We start from the raw sequence: 21,610 nt of genomic DNA on the forward strand, positions 1-21,610 counted from the left end.
ACCACAGACCTAGTTATCACTGTATCATTCTGTGCCACTGCTGTGACTACAGGGCCAAAGTTATTTCTCTAAGATGGTCATGGGATAGTCATGTTTAGGCCAGTGAAAAAGCTGATAGCTGAGATTGTGACACATGTAGAGGTTAAAAAGTTGCTCTCACCGGGGTACAAAGTGGGAGAGTTGTTACCAGAGCCTGGGGAAGCCATGATGGAGGGTCGGATGGAGAGGGATGGATAAAAACAAGTGCAGGGGAGAGGCTGGGCAGGAAGAACATCTTAGACTGGTTTGCAGCAGCAGGGCAGGAGAGCTATGGCTGACAACAATTAATGGAATAAAATTGCTGGTTGAGTTTTAAATGCTCTCAATAAAAGATTAATGTTTGAGATGATAGATATGCCAATTAAGCTGAGCTAATCATTACAGATGACACATATTTTGAAATGGCACACTGTATCCCGCATATATACAGTTATTATATGTGAATAAAACCTAAGAAAAAACTCTTGAGGGAGGGCTGGAGAGAAGACTCAGGGAGTAACTGTGCCTAGGAAGCCTGGCTGAGTTTGATCCTCAGAGCCCATCGTGGAAGCAGGGAACAGATTCCAAGGGTTGTCTTTTGAGCTCCCCCCCCCCCGCCCCGCCCCCTTTCCTCCCTCTCTTCTTTCCTTTCTTTTTCTTTTTGGTTTACAGAGCCACAATTTACTAACAAAAATTGTGAACCCTCTTTCTACTGATGCTATCAGAGAGTCTCAGGCAGCCTTCACCCTCATCCACCTGAATTGCTGGGCTGATTGTTTCTTTACTAGAAAGACCGTGACACGGAGAAGTTATCTGAAGGATGCAAAGATGTGGCAGACACCAACCAATTCAGTTTCTTCAGCCGCTTGTCAGAGGCGTGCTTGTTTTCCGTTTTTTCCTTCCTTTTTCTCGGTGTGCGTTGTCTCAAGACTCTGCTATCAGGGATCAGGATATGTGGAAAACGGTGAGACTGTCTCAAATTCAGAATAAGGTCTGGGGACGTAGCTCAGGGGTGGAGCAGTTGCCTTGCACCTGCATGGTTCAGTTCAATTCCCGGTACTTAAAAAAAAAAAAAAAGGTACAGATCAAGATCACAATCATTTTCTTCTCTTCCAAAACCTGCACTGCTTTTTAGGGAGTCAGACCTTAAGTTGTAAGTTTGTCCTTAGCATCGGTCTCAGGAGCTCTTGACTTGTCCAGTGGAGACCCATCCTATTTTCTCCAGGTCCCGGGTCCAGCACGTGCCCCGCGCCCATTTTAAGGACGGGTCTGCAAAACTCCCAGCAGTGTGTGTGTGTCACCCTTCCCAGGGAGAGCTGCCAAACCGAGCAGTGACTCTGCAGAGGTGGAATTTCGGGCGTCTGAAGCGTGCGGTGGCGGAGGTGGGGAGGGGCCCCCCGGAGGACTGTGTCACCAGCAGGTGGCGCGCTAGCAGCAAGCCCCGCCGCGTCCCCGAGCCCAAACTTGAACAAGACGTTAGTGCGGGGGTTGGAGACCAGCGGTTCCGGGGAGCCGAGCTGTGGGCTCCCGGGGGAAAGTGGACCCTGTGCTGGAGTGACTCCCCGATTCGGACATCGTGAGCTTCCTTCGGAAAGCCTTCGCGAGTGGGTGAGTACTAGGCAGCACTCGGGAAGCGGAGCCCCGTGCTTTGAAGGCATTGTCCTTAGTTCGCAGTGCCTGGCAACGTCGGCTTTACTGGATGGAGGCTGCCGGAGCAGAAGGGCGCGCGCGAAAGACAGGGAAGCCGGCGCGCTGGAGCCCGCGCTCAGCGAAGGACGCGCTCCTGTCCCCGCCGCCAGGTGGCGCTGCGCAGATTGCTCCCGGCCGGCCGCTAGTCACTGTAGGTTCCCGCCGCCGCGGCGGCCGCTCTAGCCGGCAGGCGCTGCTCTGTGGTTCCGGGCGGAAGTGAGGCGCAGAGCGGAACGGCCTCTGGTGACATTTTCTTGGGGCGGCGCGGACGACTGAAGGGACTTGGTGTTGGAGGCTGCGGAGGCGGCGGGCTTTACTCTGCCGCCCTCCCCACCCCCCTGCAGGGGCTCCCGCCGCGCTCCGCTGCTCGCCGCTGGGAGCTGTCTGAAGAGAAGGGGGCGGCGGGGCCGCCGCGGCCCGAGTCTGCGGCCCGTCAGCGCCGCCAGAGTGGGCGCGTGCCCCGACGGGGCGCGCGGGGCCGGCGAGGAGGCGCAGACCGCGGGGCGCAGGTGAGGCGCTGAGGGGGGCTCGGGGCCGCGGCCTAGGGGCGAGCCGCGGGGTCGGGGCTGCGTTTCACTGAGGTGCTTGCGAGGCAGAGGGGAGCGGGCCGGACCGAGGGCTCCGCGGCGTCGTCCGAGCGTGGGGTCACGGCGGCGGAGGCGCGGCCCGGACCCCTCGCCCTCCCGCCTGCCGCGGGTGACCCTCGCGTCCTCTGCCCGCCGAGGTGCCCTCCCCCCCGGCCGCCGGCACCGAGGGGAAGGCGGGCTGCAGGGACAGAAGCCCCCCCAGGCCGCAGAGTTGTGTTAGAGCAACTTTCCCGAGCCCGGCCCGCGGGAGCAGCTGAGGGGACAGCTCCGCCAGCTCTGTCCCCGCGGCCGGCGCGGACAGTAGCGGGAGCAGCGGACAGTCCCCTCCGGCGGTGGCCTTGGAGGAGCGAGAAAAGGCTTCCCCGGTTTGGTGCTGGCCTCTCGCCGCTTCCGCGACTGTTGGTCCATAGATGCCCGCAGTCAATGTGCGTTGGTCTCTGACATTGACCCGCGACTTTTTCAACTTTTAAGCCCTCGCAGATGTAACCTGACCCTGACCCTGCCCCCCCTCCAGATTAAGGACTCTATTGCATTCCCCCTCCCGATCCATTTCTCAGAGTAGCCCCCCGCCGTATTATTTCTCACCGTATATCTTAAAACACTTATTTTTATAGTGTATTATGCTATTCTATGGAGCATCCCCTGTCAGAATTTGTATGCCATTCATTCTCACCTTTAAATTACCCCGTCTTCATTACTAAGTAGAGGCTCACCAAATGAGGGAAAGAACCCGTGCAACCCTTCCGGATCTTTCTCCGCTCGGGCAGTTTGTGCTTGCATTGCTTTTGGTTTTGGTTTTGTGTTTATCTGAATTTCTCATCCATTTGGGTTAAAGTCCGGCTGATGATGCTTTGTAAAGGTTGGACCACTTAATTATAAATGGATCTGACAGTTTGCTTACGTTATTACTGAATAGTATCGGGAGGCGCATGTTAACAGTTTGAATTACTACCTCCTCTTGGGATATTCTAAGGACGGAGGCTATTAACTTTGTAATGTTGTTTTGCTGATCCTGGCAATCTGGATTTCTCCAGTAATCAGAGAATTGCCTTTTGGTTTACCAAGCTGTTTCCAGACCTACAATTGATATATATCATCTGCTATCTTGAAGACGTACAGCAGCAACCACCCCTTTTTAGAGGATCAGAGTTTTATGCTGATATAATGTTAAACAGAGTGTGTTGTGCATAGCAGATTGGCGATAAATGTATAATTATTAAATTTAGGAAGCCAAGATGGACTTGACTTTGGCGACCTATATACCAATTCAAAAAGAATTTGAAATTTTAATTCATTTCTATTACATGGGAAAGAAAAGTGTTTGCAACCTATAAAATGGCTTTCCTTAGAGTGCTTCTCAGTAATGCTGATTCTGTTTGGTTTTTGATTTTTCAAGACTGGGGTTCCTTTGTGTAGCCCTGGCTGACCTGGAACTAGCTTTGTAGACTAGGTTGACCCTGAACTCAGAGATCCATCTGTCTGCTTCTGTCTCCCTAGAGCTGGGATTAAAGGTGTGTGTCACCATGCCTGGCTGTGTAATACTGGATTAATCACACTCTGATTCTGTCTGTGTCCCCCAAGTTGTGTGTGTGTGTGTGTGTGTGTGTGTGTGTGTGTCTGTGTTGTGTAGCACAGACTGGTTTTGAACCTTTGATTCCCCTGCTTCCACCTTCCAAACGCCAGCTAGGGCTACAAGTGTCTACCACCATGCCCTGCTTAAGTACGCTTAAGTAACATAGGCATAAACGTCAGAATAAACGTATAGAATCTGAAAGACAAGGAGAAACAAGATAGATGTAACCAGAGGACCAAGTTAATAAGGTTTTTAAAATTTGTTTTTTTTTTTTTTTAAGTTAGCCTCATCTTGTAGCTCAGTCCAGCCTCAGCTCTCTTGCCCCCACCTCTTGAGTGCTAAGATTTCTTTTTACTTTGAGTTAATTTTCCCCCCAGATGCCCACCCCCCAAGACGGGGTTTTTCTTGTAGTCCTGGCTGTCTTGGACTCACTTTGTAGACCAGGCTGTCCTCGAACTCACAGAAATCTGCCTGCCTCTCTCAAATGCTGGGATCACAGGTGTGCACCACCACACCTGGTTTAAGTCAGGTTTATATCCCCCCCTTTAAAAAATGTATTATTTATATAGTGTTCTGCCCCCATAGGTACCAGAACTCCAGAAGAGGACACTAGATCTCATTATAGATGGTTGTGAGCCACCATGTGGCTGCTGGGAATTGAACTTAGAACCTTTGGAAGAGCAGACACTGCTCTTAACCTCTGAGCCATCTTGTCAGTCCCTTAAGTCAGGTTTCTTAATTCGATATCCCCTTAACTTTGTGGAAAGTGAATTGGATTTTGGAACAAGAAACTTGCCCATTCTTAGTGTCATATTAAGTTTGCTTTTAGTGCACTTTTAGATTAGTAATTCAGTTTGTTTGTTTGTTTGTTTATTTGTTGGTGTGTCTGTAGTGGGGAGGGATAGGGTCTAGGCTGAACACAAATTTATGGCGGTCCTTCTACCTCTGTCTCTGGAGTGCTGGGATTGCAAGTGTATGTCATTACTCATGGCATTATTCACATTAACATGCATTCATATGAGACTAACTGTCATGATACATGTGACTAATTCAAGCCTACATAACAAAGATAAGTTTAACTTCAAAGTATAACACAATTCTGCCAGAGCACCAGCTCTGGTCACATATCAGAGATCCTGCATATCAGTTATTTATATCATGATTCATAACAATAGTAAAATTACAGTTATGAAACAGCAATGAAATCATTTTATGGTTTGGACTCACCACAACATGAGGAATTGTATTAAAGGGTCATAGCGGTAGGAAGGGTTGATGGCCACTGTGCTAGAGCTCTGTGTTCATGTGTGGCCTTTAAAGATTTTGCTTGTGGTATTTGTGTTGACATCAATACCTTTGAATTTCTCTGTATGCGTATTTCTGGCTTTGAGACTGTGAGCTTGTGGAGTTACTCATTATTCAAGAAGTTGTTTTTTCTGGGATCCCTAATCTTACAGTTTTGCATGTGCATGGCTAGACATGATGGATAGGCAATTTGAGTATTTTTCTCCTTTTTTTTTTTTTTGTTGTTTGTTTTTTGAGACAGGGTTTCTCTGTGTAGTCTTGGCTGTCCTAGACTCACTTTGTAGACCAGGCTGGCCTTGAATTCACAGCAATCTGCCTGCCTCTGTCTTCCGAGTGCTGAGATTAAAGGCTGGGCTTCTCTGTTTAGCAGAGCCCTGTCTTGGACTCACTTTATAGACCAAGGCGTGTGCCACCAAGCCTGGCTTTTCTCCCTTTTAAAAGCTTGGATGTAGTAACAACTCAGTCCTTAATTTGGTGACTTTAATAATAATTATCTTAGACTTTTATTTTCCTACATAATTATAGAGTATATTGTATATACTGAATTGACAATGCTTGAAAACTACTACAAAAGGTTAAAAACTGTTAATCTGTGTTCTCTTGAAGCATATTGATTTAAGTATATTATTATTGTCTGTCTAATTTTTATTTATTTATGTAGGCAAAGTCTCTTTATAGAGCACTGGTTGGCCTGGAACTCACTATGTAGACACCAGGCTGGCTTCTTATTCATAGAGATCTACCTGCTTCTGCCTCTTGCAATGATTTTAATATTGCAGGAAGATTTGGGGCCCAAATTTCTCTTCACTAACTATAATTATGCAGGCATAATGAAATAGACACAATAAAGAGTACAGTGGTGATACCTGGAAGAGATGTGGAGAAAAAAGACAAAATATTCATGTAGGACTTCTTTCTTTCTTTCTTTCTTTTTCTTTTCTTTTCTTTTGATGAGACAGTCTTACTATGTAGCTTTGGCTGCTTCTGTCTCACAAGTGCTGGGATTAAAGTATATACCACCACACCCTGGCTTATATGGTACCTCTTTATCCTCAGCCCTAAGCTATTAATTGTTAACACTTGCCAGCAGTTCCGTAGAGCCGTAATGGAACATGCTCAAGAAACTTCAGCTTTTGAACTTGAGGTTTGAAGTGAGTTTCTAGGCAAGCACAGGCTAGGGACTAGCCTAAGTGACATCGTGAGTATCAAGCTCTGAGTTGCCAGGTGTCACTAAAGCCTTATACTCTCAGAGGGGTGGCTGTGGTAGATAGAGAGGGCCAAGTAGTGAAGGTTTCTTAATTCACTAATGGATTGTGAATTTTATTTTAAGATGACTCCCTCCTCTCTCAGTTGGAACGAAAACTAGACAGAGTATTATAGCCCTGGCTCTCCCTACTTAGCATTCAGAGTGGTGGAATTAGTGGTAGGGTCTAATATTCACGTGGTGAGGTGGGAATTCTTTGATTTACTTTTCCTTTCCATACAGTGCATGTGTGGAGAGCAGGCACAGCTCACAGCAGTTCACTCCCTTACCATGTTGGTCTGTTCAGGGATGAAACCCTGGGCTTCTCTGTTTAGCAGAGCCCTGTCTTGGACTCACTTTATAGACCAGGCTGGCTTCGAACTCACAGAGATCTGCCTCCTGAGGTGTACAGTACCATCACCCAGCTAGGATGAAATTCTTTAGGTTTGGCACCAAGCTCCTTTATCCACTGAGCCATCTTATTAGCCTGTGAAGTCTTTGGTCTTTTTTATTTTTATTTTTCCCCCTAGTGCTGGGGATTGCACTCAGGGTATTATGCATGCTGAGAAAGCACTGTAACTCAGAGCTATTACAGCTTTTCTCTATTTTGCTTTTATTTTTGATCATAAGGCTAAAGAAATTTGATAGCTTTTTAAAATAAAAACATTGTTATTTACGTGTGTGTGTCTCGTGAGTGTGACAGCTTGTAGGGCTCCGTTCTCTCCTGCATCATACTCAGGTTGTCAGGCTTGGATGCTGTGTTAGTTACTTTTTTGTTACTGTGAAGAGACACCATGACCAAGGCAATTTCTAGAAGAAAACATTTAGTTGGAGGCTTGCTAACAGTTTCATAGGATGAGTCCATGATCATCATAGTGTGGAGCAGGGTGGAAGACAAGCAGGTAGGCAGGCTCTGGAGCAGTAGCTAAGGCTTACATCCTGGTTCACAAACAGTAGGCAGAGATGGGACCAGGGAGCCTGAGCCTGGCCCTTGCGTTCACCCTCAGCCCACCCTCCAGCAAGGCCACACCTCTTAATCTTTCCCCAAACAGTTCCACCAATTAGGTACCAAGCATTCCAATATATGAGTCTATGGGATCATTCTCATCAAACCACCACAGTGCAAGGCCTTTGCTGAGCCCTGATAGTCATTTTTCTTTACTTGCTTTGAATTTGACTATTGTCATGAAACTTCATTTTTTTTTCTTTGTCTTTTAAATGTACCTACTCTCCTATTCCTTCAGAACTCTCATTGTTGAACTTACGGGAAAGAAACAGTGCTTTTTGTGTGGGCAGCATCTCTCTCAGAACAGTGGGATTGATGCTCAGTTTTCACACCCAGCCTACAGGGCCCTGTGGTCAAAGGAAGGAGCAGGGTAAGCTAAGAAAGTAACTTGTTCTTCTTTTCTGTGTTTCTGGGCTACTAGAAGAGGAAACATGTGAAACATATAGACTTACCAAAGTGTAGTAACAGCAGCTGGCAGTTCCTAATGTGTTTTTAAAATATTGTAGCCTATGTGACAGACAGATTTGGTCAGTTGTATTTGGGATTTCTGTGTGTTTGACTTGGTTCTTGTAAATTTAACTCTGTTCTTTTTCATGTCTTTACTTAAAGAACTTTTCTTCACTCAGCCAATAGGTAGATGTTTTAAATCCATAAAATTTCTTCCTTCCTTCTTTCTTTCCTTCTTTCTTTCTCTCTCTCTCTCTCTCTCTCTCTCTCTCTCTCTCTCTCTCTCTCTCTTTTGGTTTTTCAAGACAGGGTTTGCCTGTGTAGTCTTGGCTTCCTGGACTTGCTTTGTAGACCAGGCTGGCCTTGAACTCACAGCAGTCCACCTGCCTCCCAAATGCTGGCATTAAAGGCATGTGCCACCACCACCTGGCCAAAATTTTTTCTTTAGTTAGATGAGAAGTGTATCTCTTATCAGCAAATCCTAGTTTGTGTGAAAGTAGGCGATTTTACAAAGTGGTTAAATTAAAACCCAATTTACGGAGTGTTGAAGTGCCAGGTGGGAATGGTTCATAGATAAATAGTTTCTATTTAAGAAAGTGATTCTGGTGAGTCCTAAGTCTCCTTCCTGCCTTAGAATGTGAGGGAGAGGAAGTGTGCTGTAAGGGGAAGTGCTTGAAACAACTGTAGTCCAGAGCTGGGCTCTTCCTTTGGGACCCATTTTCAATAAGGTATTTGGAAAGCAACATTTCTCTTCAATGGCACTTTAAGCTTACAGTGACTGGAGAGTTTATTAATTTATTATTTATTTCTTTTTAAATGTACTGCCAGTTTCTTTGCAACATGCATTTTCCTCCACCTGAATTCAAATGTATGCTTTGTTTTGTTTTTGTTTTGCTGTTTTTGTTTTTTTGAGACAAGGTTTCTCTGTGTATCCTTGACTGTCCTGGAACTTCACTCTGTAGACCAGGCTGACTTTGAACTCACAGAGATCCACCTGGCTCTGCCTTCCTAGTGCTGGGATTAAAGGTATGCACTACCACTGCATTGCTCAAGTTTATGCATTAATAATAAATTAGTATGGGTGGTTGTTCAAAGAGCATCAGTGGTAAACTTAATATTTTTGGAGTAGCTATATTCAAAAAATTTAAGAAGTTAAAAAAATTTTTTTTATGTTTATGTGTGTAAATGTGTGCCCAGTTTGTGTTTGCCCAAGGAGACCAGGGAGGGTGCTGGATCTCCTGGAGCTGGAATTACAGGCAGTTGTAAACTGCCTTAGCAGATGCTGAGGACTGAACTTAGATCTTCTGGAAGAGCAGGAAGCCCTCTCTTAACCACTGAGCCATTTTTCCCCAACCCCTAGGACAGCTTTCTCCTCTCCCCTCCCCTCCTCCTTCTCTCCTCCACCCATTTCTCTCTATTCCTCCCCACTTTTTAATTTTTTAAAAATTACTTTAGCTCTCTCCTTTAAAAAAAGTATTATTAGAGAGTGCTCTGCCTGTCAGTACACCTACAGGCCAGAAGAAGGCATCAAATCACACTATAAACGGTTGTGAGCTACTATGTGATTGCTGGGAATTGAACTCAGGACCTCTGGAGGAGTAGTCAGTGACCTTAGCCTCTGAGCCATCTCTCTAGCCCCCTCACCTTTTTATTTTATGAATGGTCTGTTGGTATATCTCTTGACAGTTAAGTGTGTGTGTGTGTGTGTGTGTGTGCATGTGTCCTTATACCTATTAAATTTGTTGCTTGGTTTTCTGATACCTTTATTTTCTCAAATTTTATCTTCCTGTCTTAGAGCAGCTCTTTCCAAGAATGTGTTTAAACTAGAATTGTGCTTAGCTAGCCTAGAAATTAAGTTTTTATTTGCATGGTTGACATTGGAGAATTAAGATCACTGACATCAGACATCTTTTAAATGGAGTTATCTGATTTTTAGAAATAACTTTTTATGATGTTTAGAGTCAGTATTTTGTTAGCTGCCTTATAATTAGACAGAGGTATTGAGGATAGGGAAGTTGGGTGTGGAGTATAGGAAAACAGGGATTGTTTTCCTTTCTGTGTTAAGAACAAAAACCTCCTGTAGTTGGTTTTAAACAGTGTCTTTCCTGTCTGTCTTAGTGTTATCCTAACATAGAAGCATATTCTTTTGCCAAGTGTTGTGGTGTACACCTGTAATCCCATTACATGGAAGCTAGCGGATTGAGAGTTCAAGGTCATCCTCAGCTCTTTAGTGAGTTTGAGCCAGCTTGGGTTTGTAAGACCTTGTTCTCCCCAACAAAGCAAAAGAGGGGCTGTGAGATGGTTCAGCAGATAAAGGCCCAGTCACTAAGACCGACTCTCTGCGTTTGATCCTGGGGACTCACATGGAAGGAGAGAGTGGAGTCCTGCAAGTTGTCTTTTGACTGCCTGTGGCTATATGGGTACTGTGGTGCTCAAGTACACAAAGTAAATTAAAAATGTATTTATTGAGAAAGATTGGGTGTTTTTTGTTTTGTGTTATTTTCAGACAAGATCTGACTTTGTATCTCAAACTGGCCTTGGACTTAGTTGTCCGTCTTAGCTTTCTGGGTCTGGGATTACTAGACTGAATCACCATGTCCATCTGCTGAAATGGTTAATGTTTTTAACAAAAAAAATTATAATGTTTAACATAGCTTAGGAATGACTCAGACTAACTACACAGCTGAAGCTAGCCTTGAATTCTTGACCCTTTCTGTCTCTGCTGCCAGGTGCTGTGACTTACAGGCCTGTACTACCGCTCTTAGGCGAGAGGCATGTTGTTTATTTTTTATTTTTTCTGAGGAAGGGTCTTATTATGTAGCCTTTGCTGACCTGGAACTTGCTTTGTAGCCTCCTTAGTGCTTGGATTAAAGATGTCCATCAACATACCTTTATTTCTTTTTAAAGATTTATTTATTATGTATACAGTGTTCTGCCTGCATATACACTTCACACCAGAAGAGGGCACCTTATCTCATTATAGATTGTGAGCCACCATGTGGTTGCTGGGAATTGAACTCACGACCTTTGGAAGAACAGCCAATGCTCTTAACCTCCGAGCCATCTCTCCAGCCCCTATTTTTTATTTTTAAAATGTTTTTGAAATTACCTAAAAAAAAAGTGTGTTGTGTGTGTTGGAGGTTGGTCTGGTGCATTTTGATGCTAATTACTGCTTGCGTCTTTGTGCCCTACCTGTACCTTGCCTAAGGGCCTAACCTGTTTGACCAATAAAAGGTCATCACACCTGGGCAGGGCAAATGGATAGGTGTGGCTAAGGTTCCAGGGCTTGGGGAGACAGAGAGGATCTTGGGAGGAGGAGAGACTAGAGGAGAAGGGAGGAAGAAAAAGGCTATGCCATGGGTTAGTTAGGTGGAGGAGAAGCACATGGCCGGTGTGGATGGAGAGTTGGCCCAGATGATGATAATTAGTAAGTATTGGGATTATTGGATGGGAGGTAGCTTGATAGAAATTATTAGAAGCAGATGGCATGGGATTTGCCCCACTATGGGAAGTAGTTTAGGGGATTAATATCTGCCCTGTCCCAGGTTAACTAAGGCTATTTTAAAATATAACAGGTGTTTGATTGATTGCTAGCAGGTTAGAAAATACTGCCGTAATATTAGGTCATATGGTAAAATAACTGCAACGTTTGTGTGTGTGTGTTAAATGTGCATGTGAGCGCAGTTGCTTGAGGTGGTCAGAAGAGGTTGTTAGGTTCCCTGGAACTTGAGTTGGAGGAAGTTGCGAGCTTCTTGTTAATGGTAGCTGGGAACTGAACTCCTGCTAGAGCCTTTTGATCACTGCACCATCTTTCCAACCTTGAGTAAAATAACATACTTTTTTTTTTCTATTTTTCAAGACAGGGTTTCTCTGTGTAGCCTTGGCTGTCCTGGAACTCACTCTGTAGATCAGGTTGGCTTCGAACTTAGAGATACTCCTGCCTCTGCCTCCCAAGTGCTGGGATTAAAGGTGTGCACCACCACGCCTGGCTAGAGAAACATGTTTTCTTTTCTTTTTCCGAGACAGGGGAGAAACATATATTTTTGTTTTTTCGAGACAGGGTTTCTCTTGTAGTCCTGATTGTCCTGGACTCACTTTGTAGACCAAGCTGGCCTAGAACTCACTGAGGTCCACCTGCCTCTGCCTCCAGAGTGCTGGGATTAAAGGCGTGTGCCACCAAGCCCAGCGAGAAACATTCTTAAAGTAACATTTAATCATCAAGCATTGTCTGTTTTTCTCTGTTGCAAACTGCACAACTTGTTATGAGCCTGAGGGGATGTATAGTAGATAGATAGATTTTTGGCAGCACTTTTTCATTTTTCTCAGGGACCTAAGGTCCCAGCATATGTATCAAACCATCTTTTTAAAATCTCTAGCTTTTTTCTGGGAAAGCTAGAAAATGACAAGAGCAATTATCTTGGAGAAATCTAAAACTTGTGTCTTAAATTCTCCTTGATTTATAGTAATGGTGCTTGAGAATGAGAACTTTAGAATTTCTTTCTTAGCCGCAGTGCTTTTTGCAGTCAGTAACTTCCTTGGCTTCCTACCTGATGCTAGTTTATTCAGAGTCCTGGTCCAAGGCCAGGTGCATGCTAGAAGTGGTAGCATCTGTAACATGAAGTGACTTGAGCAGCTGTTATCACTGCTGGCCTGTTCAAAGGTTCCTATCAGTGCAGAAAAGGTTGGCTGGCAGACATGCAAAGCTGCCTTCATGGTTGCAGCGTGGCAGTTCATATTTCTGTGCTTGTTAGGCCAGATCCAGCCTGTTACTGATAACTCCATTCAGCTTTATTAATGTTAGTGTTCCTTTTATGTGCTCCAACCCCTTGGCACTCATTCCCCAACCAACTTCACCCTTAAGGAAAGAAAAAACAAACAACTGTTAATCACAAAGAAAGACAACAAATTTAATAATTCCTGGTATCATGTGGGAGTGTTCTTCATTATTTCATAAATATATTTTTATAGATATTTAGATCAAGAACCAAATACAGTCTCTGTATTGTTTAGTAATCTCTAGTTCCTCTCTTTTTCTTTACACATCATTTATGAAGAAACCAAACATTTCCCACAGTCTGAATTTGTTACTTCTGTTCCTGTAGTGGGGCCAACATGTTCTTTTGGCCCTTGCATGTTTTACTGAGTGATCTGGTTCCATTTCTGTGATGTGTATTCTCTCTTGGTCAGCTTTTCTTTCTTCCTTCCTTCTTTCTTTCTTTCTTTCTTTCTTTCTTTCTTTCTTTCTTTCTTTCTTTCTTTCATCTCTATAGTTGGAATGCTTGCCTCAGGAGGCACATGTATTTTGTCTGTGATGCTAGCCGCTATTGGTGGTCATTGTCCAGCTTCATTAATGAATTTCCTGTTTCACTGTTTCTAGTTGGGAGAGTGTGTGTGTGTGCGTGTGCGTGTGCGTGTGTGTGTGCGTGTGTGTGTGTGTGTGTATTTTGTTTGTAGCCTCATCAGTCTTTTCTTTCTGAGAGTTGGAGAAGGAACCCGCTGTGGAGAAAAGAATTTTTTTGCATTATTCTGTGGGTGTTTTATTTCAGTCCTGATCTTTGGTTCCTACATAGTTTTTATTATCTGTGCTACATCTTCTCAGTGGAAAAACTAACATAAAATCCTTGCAAATTGTTGTGATTAATTTTTTTCTATGCCCATTCTAGCTCCCAAATAATGAGCACACTGAGACCTGTTATATTTATTAATGAGCTTCAAACACAGTAATTGGGCAGGTATTAATCTATGCTAACTTGTCTAAGCTAGTCTAGCTACTTCCCAGCCACATGCCCTGTTACCTGTCCTCTAGTCTTGCCCTGGCCTCTCCTGCTCTATCTTTGTCCCCATGGTAACTTCCTCCTCTTTGCCTGGCAACCTTCTCCTGGTCAGGCCTCATGGCTACATCCTCATGGCCCAGCGACCTTCTCTGGCCCTTCCTTCTCTCAGTGGGAACAGAAATTCCACCTACTGTCTCCTCTGCCCGCTCATAGGCTCTTCAGCTTCTTTATTAATCAATCAGAGATAATTGGAGTAAATTTTACACATTGAGACAGGACATTTCTTAATAGCATGGCAATACCAGAATCTGTTAGCTCACTGCCTGTTCAGTAATTATTACTCAAATATATAGAAACATACCTTAATATAATGTGAATGAAGGTCACCTCTATACAATTAATTGGAAGTTGTTGGGAAACAATTTTTTTTTAGGCATTGATACTTAGGAGTACTGTTGTTACTGGGCTTGGTGGCATATGCCTATATAGTCCTAGCACTTGGGAGGTGTAAGCAGAAAGATCAGGAGTTCAAGGTTAGTCTGGGCTACATGAAACCCTATCTTAAAAAAACAAACAAACAAACAAAAAAACCCCCACACAAAACAAAACAAACAAAACCCCAAACCCCTCTTTGAAGCAGGTATTTGTTGTGACCATAGTCTGAACAATTAGATAACTCAGGTGCTAATTTTCTTAGATAATGGCTAGTATTGCAGTTCTCCACTTAATACATTTTTAAAGCTGTCTATCATTGTGTGTGTGTGTGTGTGGTGTTAGGGATTGAAGCTGGGATTTTGTTCATGTTGGGTAAATACTCTGATACTGAGCTACATTCTTAGACCTTATTGTTTATTTATTTACTTTTGTGTGTTAAAGTGTTTAGTTTGCATGTAGTGTGTATGTGTGTGTGTTACATAGTAGAAGAAGGTATGGGATACCCTAGAATTGGAGATATGGGTTTGTGGGCCACCACATGGGTCCTGGGAACAGAATCTGGGTCCTCTGTAAGGGCAGTAAGTACTGCTATTTTGTTTTTGTTTTTGTTTATATTTTTTGGTTTTTTGAGACAGGGTTTCTCTGTGTTGGCCTTGGCTGTCCTAGACTCACTTAGTAGACCAGGCTGGCCTCAAACTCACAGCAACCCGCCTGCTCTGCCTCCCGAGTGCTGGGATTAACTGATTTTTAAAAAATTCAGTTTATATCTAGATCACAGCCTCCTTCTTCCTCTCCTCTTGATTCCTCCCTCCCCTACTCCTCAGAGAAGGAGAGCACCCCCCTCCATGCCTCCCCACCCCTCCACTGCCGCTCTACAACCCACCCCAGCACATCAAGTCCCATCAGGTCTGAGCACATCCTTTTCTACTGAGGCTGGACAAGGCAGCCCCACCAGGGGGAAGTGATCGAAACGCAGGTATCAGAGTCCGTGTCATACACAGTTCCTGCTCCTCTTACTAGGGGACCCACGTGAAGACCAAGCTGCCCATCGAGTACATATGCGTAGGGGGCCCAGGTCCAGTCCATGCATGGTCCTTCGTTGATGCTTCAGTCTCCATAAGCGCCTCTCCTCCCGGCCCAGGTTAGTTGACTCTGTTGGTCTTCTTTGTGGAGTACTTGTCCCCTCCAGGTCCTTCTATGCTCCCTCTACTACTCTACAGGGCTTCCCAAGCTCTGCCTAATGTTTGGCTGTGAGTCTCAGTACCTGTTTCCATCCGCTACTGGGTGGAGCCTCTCAGAGACAGCTATGCCAGACTCCCAAATACAAGCATAATAATAGTGTCAGGGGTTGGCGCTCTCCCATGGGGGTGAGTCTTGGATTGGGCCAGGTCTTGGTTGGACATTCCCTCAATCTGTGCTCTGTTTTTATCCCTGCACATTTTGTAGGCAGGGTAAGATTTGGCTTGAAGTTTTTGCGTGTGGGTTGTTGTTCCTCTCCCTCTACTAGAAGTCCTGTTTGGCTAGAAGGTGGCCTCTTCAGTCTCCATCCCCTGCTATTAGGAGTCTTAGCTAGAGTCATCCTCATGTCCTTCCAGAAGCCTACTCTGTCTTAGGTCTCCAGCTTGTCTTAGAGATGCCCTGTCCTCAGCTTCTCCTCTCTCTCCAAGCCCTCTGGCCTCCCAATCTGGCTCTCCTCACACCTGATCCTCACCCTCATTTCCCTCCCCATTCCGAATCTCTCTTACCCTGTTCCTTCTCTTCATCCCCTTCTGCTGTTCATTCTGTTTCCCCTTCTGAGTGATATTAACACATCCTCCCTTTGGATCCTCCTTGCTACTTAGCTTCTTTGGGTCTGTGGATGTAGTATGGTTATCCTGTACTATATGGCTAATACCTGCTTATAAGTGAGTACATACCTGTGCCTTTCTGGATTGGGTTACCTCACTAAGGATGACCTTTCCTAGTTCCATCCATTTGTCTACAAATTTCATGATTTCTTTGTTTTTTAATAGTTCAGTAGTATTCCATTGTGTAAATTCTTTATCAATTCTTCAGTTGAAGGACATCTAGTTGTTTCCAGTTTCTGGCTATTACTAATAAAGCTGCTATGAACATAGTTGAGCAAGTGTCCTTGTTATGTCTTTTGGGTGTATGCCCAGGAATGGTATAGCTGGATCTTGAGGTAGCACTGTTCCCAATTTTTTGAGAAAGCACCAGGTTGGTTTTCAAAATGGTTGTACAAGTTTGCACTCCTACCAGCAATGGAGGAGTATTCCTCTTTCTGCACATCCTTGCCAGCATGTGCTATCACGAGGTTTTTTTGTTTTGTTTTTTAGTTTTTAGTTTTTTGAGCCAGTGTTTTTCTGTGTAGCCCTGGCTGTCCTGGAATCACTTTGAGACCAGGCTGGCTTTTTAAACTCACATAGATCTGTCTGCCTCTGCCTCCCTGAGTACTGGGACCATAAGCATGCACTACCACTCCTGGCTTGTACCCCATTTTTAAATTGGATTATTTGGTTTGTTGGTGTTTAGTTTCTTGAGTTCTTCATATATTTTGCATATTAGCCCTTTGTAAGATGTAGGGTTGGTGACTATCTTTTCCCAGTCTGTAGGCCTTGGTTTTGTTCTGTTGACAGTGTCCTTTGCCTTACAGAAGCTTTTCAGTTTCATGAGGTCCCACTTATTAATTGTTGATCTTAGAGCCTGAGCTGTTGGTTCAGGAAATCGTCTTCTGTACCAATGAGTTCAAGGCTGATCCCCACTTTTTCTTCTAATAGATTTAGTGTCTCTGGTTTTATGTTGAGGTCTTTGATCCACTGGGACTTGAGTTTTGTGCAGTGTGATAAATATGAATTTATTTGCATTTTTTACATGTAGACATACAGTTAGACCAGCACCATTTGCTGAAGATGCTTCCTTTTTTCTATTGTATTTTTGGCTTCTTTGTCAAAAATCAAGTGTCCGTAGGTGTGTGGGTTTCTTTCTTTCTTTTTCTTTTTTTTTTTTCTCTTTTTTTTATGTGCCCTAGGCATGAAACAGCTTTGGCCACCAAGCTAGGCATCAAGCTAGGATGAACAAAGGACTGCCATCTGCTCTGCCCCGACTGATGTAAGAACAACAGTGGGTTTATTTCTGGTTCTTCAATTCAATTCCATTGATCAACCAGTCTGTTTCTATGCTAGTACCATGCAGTTTTTATTACTACTGCTCTGTAGTACAGCTTGAGATCAGGGATGGAGATATCTCTAGAAGATCATTTTTTGTACAGGATTGTTCTGACTATTCTGGGTTTTTTGTTTTTCTATATGAAATTGAGAATTGTTCTTTTAAGGTCTGTAAAGAATTGTGTTGGTAGCTGGGCAGTGGTGGCACATGCCTTTAATCCCAGCACTGGGGAGGCAGAGGCAAGCGAATCACTGTGCCTCTGCCTTCCCAGTGCTGGGATTACAGGTGTGTGCCACCACATCCTGGCTGTTTACATAATTTCTTTCTCAGCCCATTTGTCATTTGTATACAAGGCTACTGATTTTTTTTTTTTTAGTTAATTTTATATCCAGCCACTTTGCTGAAGGTGTTTATCCACTGTAGGAGTTCTCTGGCAGAATTTTTAGAGTCACTAATGTAAACTATCATATTATCTTCAAATTGTGATACTTTGACTTCTTCTTTTCCAATTTGTATCCCCTTGATCTCCTTTAGTTGTCTTATTGCTCTAGCTAGGATGTCAAGTATTATATTGAAGAGATATGGAGAGAATAGACAGTCTTATCTTGTTCCTGATTTCAGTGGAATTGATTTAATTTAATTAAAAAATATGTAGTTAAAAAAAAGATTTTAGTTATTATTTATACAGTTATTTTGCCCCCATGTGTGCCTGCATGCCAGAAGAGGGCACCAGATATCTGTATCTCATTATAGATGGTTGTGAGCCACCATGTGGTGGCTGGGAATTTTGTTTGATGTTGGCTATTGGCTTGCTGTATATTGCCTTCATTGTGTTCAGGTATGTACCTTGTATCCCTGATTTCTCAAAGAATTTAACATGAAGAGGTGTTGGATTTTGTCAAATGTATTTTCAGCATTTAATGAGAGGACCATTTTTTTTGTTTTTTGTTTTTTGTTTTTTCTTTCAGTTTGTTTATATGGAGGATTACATTGATGGACTTTTGTGTATTGAAAAACCTTTGCGTGCCTGGAATGAAGCCTACTTAATCATGGTGGATGATATTTTTGATGTATTCTTGGATTCAATTTGCCAGTATTTTATTGAGTATTTTTGCATCAATGTTCATAAGGGATATTGGCCTGAAATTCTCTTACTTTGTTGAGGCTGTATGGGTTAGGTATTATGGTGACTGTGGCCTCATAGAATGATTTTGGCAATGTTCTTTCTGTTTATATTTTGTAGAACAGTTTGAGGAGTATTGGCATTAGCTTTTCTTTGAAAGTCTAGTAGAGTTGGGTGGTGGTGTCACATGCCTTTAATCCCAGCACTCAGGAGGCAGAGGCAGGCGGATTGCTGTGAGTTCGAGGCCAGCCTGGTCTACAAAGCAAGTCCATGACAGCCAGGACTACACAAGAAACTCTGTCTTGAAAAAACAAAACAAACAAACAAACAAACAAAAAGTCTAGTAGAATTTTGCGTTGAGATCATCAGTCCCTAGGCTTCTTTTTGGGTGAGAGACTTTTAATGATTACTTCTATATTCTTAGGAGTTATAGGACTATTTAACTTGTTTACCTGATCTTGATTTAATTTTGTGAAGTGGAATCTATCAAGAAAATTGTCCATTTCATTTAGATATTCCAATTTTGTGAAGTAATGGGGTTTTGAAGTAAGACCTAATGATTCTTTAGATTTCCTCAGTGTCTATGGTTATGTCCCCCCCTTTTTAAAAAATATTTTTAAAATTTATTTTATGTATATGAATGCTCAATCTGTATGTACACCTGCACACCAGAAGATGGCATTAGAAGGTATAGATGCCTGTGAGCCACCATGTGGTTCCTGGAAATTGAACTCAGAGCCCTTGGAAGAGCAGAAGTGCTCTTAACCTCTGAGCCATCTCTTCAGTCCTGTTCTCCAATTTCTCTATGAAGGTACTTAGTGCTATGAACTTTCTTCTCAGCACTGCTTTTATTGTATTTCATAATTTTGGGTATGTTGTGCCTTCATTTTCATTGAAATTTAGGAAATATTTATTTTCTTTAATTCTTCCCTGACCCAGTGGTCATTGAGTAAGGGAGTTGTTCAGTTTTCATGAGTGTGTAGGCATTTTGTTATTTCTGTTGTTGAAGTGCAACTTTAATCCATGATAAAATATGAGGGATTATTTCATTTTTCTTTTATTGGTTGAGGCTTGTTTTGTGACCATCTATATTATCATTTGAAAGAAGGTTCAGTGCAGTATATTCTTTTGTGTTTGGGTGAGCCATCACCTCAGCCCTAGACCTTGGTTTGTTTGTTTGTTTAAAAGATTTTATTATTATGTATACAGTGTATTGCCTGCATGGACACCTGCACTCCGGAAGAGGGCACAGGATCTTATTATAGATGGTTATGAGCCACCACGTGGTTGCTGGGAATTGAACTCAGGACCTTTGAAAGAGCAGTGCTCTTAATCTCTGAACCATCTCTCCAGCCCCTAGACCTTGTGGTTTTTTTTTTGTTTTTTTTGTTTTTTTTGTTTTTTGTTTTTGTTTTTGTTTTAAAGACATGATCTCTGTAGCTCAGGTTGTCCTTGAACTCAGCCTCCTGCAGACTCTGCCTCCAGTATGTTGAACTTGCAGGTGTATGTCATGTTCTGAGAGACAGCCTGTCTAACACTGTGTAAAATAGCATGCTTTTGATTTTTTTCCCCCAGTGTTAGGGGTGGAACCCAGGACCTTACAAGCATTGAATGCATCCTAGGCAGACATTTTATCATCACTGGATTGCCTATGAAATGCATTAAATCTCTTTGTGGCAGTAGTTGCCCAGACCAGCAGGGACTAGGTGCACAGAACTGTTTGAAAGCTCTTCTTCATTCCGGTTTGATCTTTATGCATTACAATTTGTTTTTGTTTCCAGTCTGCATGTTTCCTGTTTCTTGGGATTAAAAGACTAAGTAGAGCCAGTAGTAAAGGCCAGCCTGGTTTGCATATCAAGTTCTTGGGCTGCATATTGAGGCCCTCAGATTCACAAAGACTACTGGCCTCTGCCTCCCAAGTTCTAGGATTAAAAGCATGCACATGGCTTCTCTACATAGCTCTGGCTATCCTAAACTCTCCATGTAGACCAAGCAGGCCTCAAACTCACAAAGTTTGCCTGTCTCTGTCTCCTAAGTGCTAAGATTAAAGGTGTGTGCCACCTTTAATCTGTGTGTAGCCTTGGCTGTCCTAGACTCACTTTGTAGACCAGGCTGGCCTAGAACTCACAACGATCTGCCTGCCTCTGCCTCCAGAGTGCTGGGATTAAAGGCATGTGCCACTATGCCTGGCAAGTAACTCATTTCTAAAGCCTTGTGCTGTTATGTTAATAACACATTTATAGGTAATATCAATGCCCAGAGAATTAATATTCAATTTTAATATTTTAAAAAAGGTATTTTTAGAATATATTTTTATTTATGTGTATGTATGTTGCCTGCTTGTCTGTATATGCACTGTGTGGTGTGTATGTGTGTGTGTGTGTGTGTACACATATGCTCTGGAGGCCAGGGAAGGGCATGGGAACCCCTGAACTGGAGTTACAGGTGATCAAGAGCTGCTTGGTGTAGGGACTGAACCCAGGTTCTCTGCAAAGAGCAGCAAATGTTCTTATCCACTGAGTTCACTCTTCAGCCCCATCAGTACTGCAGTGTATACAGAGGCAAGCTTTTCTGTAGTCCAGGCTGGCCTTAAACTCCTTATCTTCTGCCTCTTTAGGCATGTACCACCTCAGCTACACTTGTTTTCCTTTGTGTTAAAGACTAAGAGTGTGAATGAGGGGTTACTGAATGTATTTAGTGAAAGCCTGTTGCTATGGTCTCAATTTCTGTCTCCCTCAAATTTATATGTTGAAATCTTAACTCCTGACATTGGTATTAGTGAAGTGAGGTTTTGGGAGGTGATTAGGTCATGAGGGAATCTGCCAGAACGAGTGGGATTAGTGCCTTTATAAAAGAGGCCAGAGAAAGATTAGACGAGATCAGGAGTGTTCAGGCTCAATTGGCTGTGGGCACTGGAAAGGTATTAGGTTGCTTGCCCCTTCCATCATGTGAGGATTCAGTGAGAAGGAGCATTCTGTTAGCCAGGAAGCGGACCCTGGCCAGATACCAGCTCTGCCAGAGCCTTGATAGTGGGCTTTCTATCCACTGCTGTAACTGGGAGATACAAGCTGTGCTGTTAAAGCCATCTAGTCTATGATAGGTTATAGAGGCAACCTGAATGCACAAAGACACCTTTCTTCAAGAGATACTTTAAGAAAAACTCTCTGTGTGTATGTATGAGTACATGCACATGTATACATGTGGTGTGTGTGTGTGTGTGTGTTTGTAGGGATTGGGAGTTTTGA

At 43.4% G+C, this 21,610-nt stretch overlaps 1 protein-coding gene across 5 annotated transcripts in view; it reads left to right on the forward strand.

Annotated features, from left to right (window-relative positions):
• Positions 1-721: 721 nt before the first annotated feature.
• Positions 722-21,610, forward strand: part of ARK2N (arkadia (RNF111) N-terminal like PKA signaling regulator 2N) — an 85,649-nt gene continuing 64,760 nt past the window's right edge. The window contains exons 1-2 of one of the 5 annotated variants that reach the window (XM_084779934.1): positions 1,900-2,216; positions 15,098-15,218. The gene's annotated coding sequence lies outside the window, so the exon portion shown is untranslated. Of the gene's footprint in view, positions 1,627-1,899; positions 2,217-8,047; positions 8,597-15,097; positions 15,219-21,610 lie in introns of those variants that run through there. The other 4 variants (XM_084779933.1, XM_084779932.1, XM_084779936.1 and 1 more) reach the window with 4 other exon arrangements.

Source organism: Acomys minous (genome assembly GCF_964271855.1).
Source record: "Acomys minous genome assembly, chromosome: 4".
Classification (NCBI taxonomy): domain Eukaryota; kingdom Metazoa; phylum Chordata; class Mammalia; order Rodentia; family Muridae; genus Acomys; species Acomys minous.